Source organism: Syngnathus leptorhynchus, unplaced genomic scaffold, assembly GCF_054491065.1.
Source record: "Syngnathus leptorhynchus isolate UIUO unplaced genomic scaffold, UIUO_Slep HiC_scaffold_30, whole genome shotgun sequence".
Taxonomy (NCBI): Eukaryota; Metazoa; Chordata; class Actinopteri; order Syngnathiformes; family Syngnathidae; genus Syngnathus; species Syngnathus leptorhynchus.
In genome coordinates, this window is record NW_028231997.1 from 1,027,695 (window position 1) to 1,032,500 (window position 4,806).

The window sequence follows — 4,806 nt, forward strand, 5'->3', positions numbered from 1 at the left end:
TCTGGTGCTATGGAGCTATGGAGCTCTGGTGCTATGGAGCTATGGAGCTCTGGTGCTATGGAGCTCTGGTGCTATGGAGCTATGGAGCTCTGGTGCTATGGAGCTCTGGAGCTCTGGAGGTATGGAGCTATGGAGCCACCAGCCAGCACCCTCCGTGGCTGGATCAATGGAAGTGTTTTAGGTACCAGGCAGCCAAAGGGCCGAGGCCTCACGCTCGACCACGCCGGCGCAGAGTTCCAGCCGCTCGGATAAGCTCTGTCACTCACCCGCCGCGCAGCCACCGGTAACGGGGAAATGTCGCCGCCTTGTGGACACGCCGTTGTAAATGAATGGGCTTTCGCACTTAGTGCAATTTTAGCACACTCTCTGACTGGAGCTATGGAAGTATGGAGCTATGGAGCCACCAGCCACCCAGGCTGGAGCTATGGAGCTATGGAGCTCTGGTGCTATGGAGCTATGGAGCTCTGGTGCTATGGAGCTATGGAGCTCTGGTGCTATGGAGCTATGGAGCTCTGGTGCTATGGAGCTATGGAGCTCTGGTGCTATGGAGCTATGGAGCTCTGGTGCTATGGAGCTATGGAGCTCTGGTGCTATGGAGCTATGGAGCTCTGGTGCTATGGAGCTATGGAGCTATGGAGCCACCAGCCAGCACCCTCCGTGGCTGGATCAATGGAAGTGTTTTAGGTACCAGGCAGCCAAAGGGCCGGGGCCTCACGCTCGACCACGCCGGCGCAGAGTTCCAGCCGCTCGGATAAGCTCTGTCACTCACCCGCCGCGCAGCCACCGGTAACGGGGAAATGTCGCCGCCTTGTGGACACGCCGTTGTAAATGAATGGGCTTTCGCACTTAGTGCAATTTTAGCACACTCTCTGACTGGAGCTATGGAAGTATGGAGCTATGGAGCCACCAGCCACCCAGGCTGGAGCTATGGAGCTATGGAGCTCTGGTGCTATGGAGCTATGGAGCTCTGGTGCTATGGAGCTATGGAGCTCTGGTGCTATGGAGCTATGGAGCTCTGGTGCTATGGAGCTATGGAGCTCTGGTGCTATGGAGCTATGGAGCTCTGGTGCTATGGAGCTATGGAGCTCTGGTGCTATGGAGCTATGGAGCTCTGGTGCTATGGAGCTATGGAGCTCTGGTGCTATGGAGCTATGGAGCTCTGGTGCTATGGAGCTATGGAGCTCTGGAGGTATGGAGCTATGGAGGTATGGAGCCACCAGCCAGCACCCTCCGAGGCTGGATCAATGGAAGTGTTTTAGGTACCAGGCAGCCAAAGGGCCGAGGCCTCACGCTCGACCACGCCGGCGCAGAGTTCCAGCCGCTCGGATAAGCTCTGTCACTCACCCGCCGCGCAGCCACCGGTAACGGGGAAATGTCGCCGCCTGGCGGACACGCCGTTGTAAATGAATGGGCTTTCACACTTAGTGCAATTTTCGCCAACTCTCTGACTTAGAGCTATGGAAGTATGGAGCTATGGAGCCACCAGCCACCCAGGCTGGAGCTATGGAGCTCTGGAGGTATGGAGCTCAGGTGCTATGGAAGTATGGAGCTATGGAGCTATGGAAGTATGGAGCTATGGAGCTATGGAGCTCTGGAAGTATGGAGCTATGGAGCTCTGGAGGTATGGAGCTATGGAGCCCTGGAGCCCTGGAGCTATGGAGCTCTGGTGCTATGGAGGTATGGAGCTCTGGAGGTATGGAGCTCTGGAGGTATGGAGCTATGGAGCTATGGAGCCCTGGAGCTATGGAGCTATGGAGCCCTGGAGCTATGGAGCTATGGAGCCCTGGAGCTATGGAGCTATGGAGCTCTGGTGCTATGGAGCTATGGAGCTCTGGTGCTATGGAGCTATGGAGCTCTGGTGCTATGGAGCTATGGAGCTCTGGTGCTATGGAGCTATGGAGCTCTGGAAGTATGGAGCTATGGAGCTCTGGAGGTATGGAGCTATGGAGCCCTGGAGCTATGGAGCCCTGGAGCTATGGAAGTATGGAGCTCTGGTGCTATGGAGCTATGGAGCTCTGGTGCTATGGAGCTATGGAGCTCTGGAGCTATGGAGCTCTGGAGGTATGGAGCTATGGAGCTATGGAGCTCTGGAGGTATGGAGCTATGGAGCTATGGAAGTATGGAGCTCTGGTGCTATGGAGCTATGGAGCTCTGGTGCTATGGAGCTATGGAGCTCTGGTGCTATGGAGCTATGGAGCTATGGAGCTCTGGAAGTATGGAGCTCTGGTGCTATGGAGCTATGGAGCTCTGGTGCTATGGAGCTATGGAGCTCTGGTGCTATGGAGCTATGGAGCTCTGGTGCTATGGAGCTCTGGTGCTATGGAGCTCTGGTGCTATGGAGCTATGGAGCTCTGGTGCTATGGAGCTATGGAGCTCTGGAGGTATGGAGCTCTGGAGGTATGGAGCTCTGGAGGTATGGAGCTTTGGAGCCCTGGAGCTCTGGAGGTATGGAGCTATGGTGCTATGGAGCTCTGAAGCCATGGAGCTCTGGTGCTATGGAGCTCTGGAGCTCTGGAGGTATGGAGCTCTGGAGGTATGGAGCTATGGAGCCCTGGAGCTCTGGAGGTATGGAGCTATGGTGCTATGGAGCTCTGAAGCCATGGAGCTCTGGTGCTATGGAGCTCTGGAGCTCTGGAGGTATGGAGCTCTGGAGGTATGGAGCTATGGAGCCCTGGAGCTCTGGAGGTATGGAGCTATGGTGCTATGGAGCTCTGAAGCCATGGAGCTCTGGTGCTATGGAGCTCTGGAGCTCTGGAGGTATGGAGCTCTGGAGGTATGGAGCTCTGGAGGTATGGAGCTATGGAGCCCTGGAGCTCTGGAGGTATGGAGCTATGGTGCTATGGAGCTCTGAAGCCATGGAGCTCTGGTGCTATGGAGCTCTGGAGGTATGGAGCTCTGGAGGTATGGAGCTCTGGAGGTATGGAGCTATGGAGCCCTGGAGCTCTGGAGGTATGGAGCTATGGTGCTATGGAGCTCTGAAGCCATGGAGCTCTGGTGCTATGGAGCTATGGAGCTCTGGTGCTATGGAGCTATGGAGGTATGGAGCCACCAGCCAGCACCCTCCGTGGCTGGATCAATGGAAGTGTTTTAGGTACCAGGCAGCCAAAGGGCCGAGGCCTCACGCTCGACCACGCCGGCGCAGAGTTCCAGCCGCTCGGATAAGCTCTGTCACTCACCCGCCGCGCAGCCACCGGTAACGGGGAAATGTCGCCGCCTTGTGGACACGCCGTTGTAAATGAATGGGCTTTCGCACTTAGTGCAATTTTCGCCAACTCTCTGACTTAGAGCTATGGAAGTATGGAGCTATGGAGCCACCAGCCACCCAGGCTGGAGCTCTGGAGCTCTGGAGGTATGGAGCTCTGGTGCTATGGAAGTATGGAGCTCTGGTGCTATGGAAGTATGGAGCTATGGAGGTATGGAAGTATGGAGCTATGGAAGTATGGAGCTATGGAGCTCTGGAAGTATGGAGCTATGGAGCTCTGGAGGTATGGAGCCCTGGAGCTATGGAGCCCTGGAGCTATGGAAGTATGGAGCTCTGGTGCTATGGAGCTATGGAGCTCTGGTGCTATGGAGCTATGGAGCTATGGAGCTCTGGAGCTATGGAGCTCTGGAGGTATGGAGCTATGGAGCTATGGAGCTCTGGAGGTATGGAGCTATGGAGCTATGGAAGTATGGAGCTCTGGTGCTATGGAGCTATGGAGCTCTGGTGCTATGGAGCTATGGAGCTCTGGTGCTATGGAGCTATGGAGCTATGGAGCTCTGGAAGTATGGAGCTCTGGTGCTATGGAGCTATGGAGCTCTGGTGCTATGGAGCTATGGAGCTCTGGTGCTATGGAGCTCTGGTGCTATGGAGCTCTGGTGCTATGGAGCTATGGAGCTCTGGTGCTATGGAGCTCTGGAGGTATGGAGCTCTGGAGGTATGGAGCTCTGGAGGTATGGAGCTATGGAGCCCTGGAGCTCTGGAGGTATGGAGCTATGGTGCTATGGAGCTCTGAAGCCATGGAGCTCTGGTGCTATGGAGCTATGGAGCTCTGGTGCTATGGAGCTATGGAGCTATGGAGCTCTGGAAGTATGGAGCTCTGGTGCTATGGAGCTATGGAGCTCTGGTGCTATGGAGCTATGGAGCTCTGGTGCTATGGAGCTATGGAGCTCTGGTGCTATGGAGCTCTGGTGCTATGGAGCTCTGGTGCTATGGAGCTATGGAGCTCTGGTGCTATGGAGCTATGGAGCTCTGGAGGTATGGAGCTCTGGAGGTATGGAGCTCTGGAGGTATGGAGCTATGGAGCCCTGGAGCTCTGGAGGTATGGTGCTATGGTGCTATGGAGCTCTGAAGCCATGGAGCTCTGGTGCTATGGAGCTCTGGAGCTCTGGAGGTATGGAGCTCTGGAGGTATGGAGCTATGGAGCCCTGGAGCTCTGGAGGTATGGAGCTATGGTGCTATGGAGCTCTGAAGCCATGGAGCTCTGGTGCTATGGAGCTCTGGAGCTCTGGAGGTATGGAGCTCTGGAGGTATGGAGCTCTGGAGGTATGGAGCTATGGAGCCCTGGAGCTCTGGAGGTATGGAGCTATGGTGCTATGGAGCTCTGAAGCCATGGAGCTCTGGTGCTATGGAGCTCTGGAGGTATGGAGCTCTGGAGGTATGGAGCTCTGGAGGTATGGAGCTATGGAGCCCTGGAGCTCTGGAGGTATGGAGCTATGGTGCTATGGAGCTCTGAAGCCATGGAGCTCTGGTGCTATGGAGCTCTGGTGCTATGGAGCTCTGGAGGTATGGAGCTCTGGAGGTATGGAGCTCTGGAGGTATGGAGC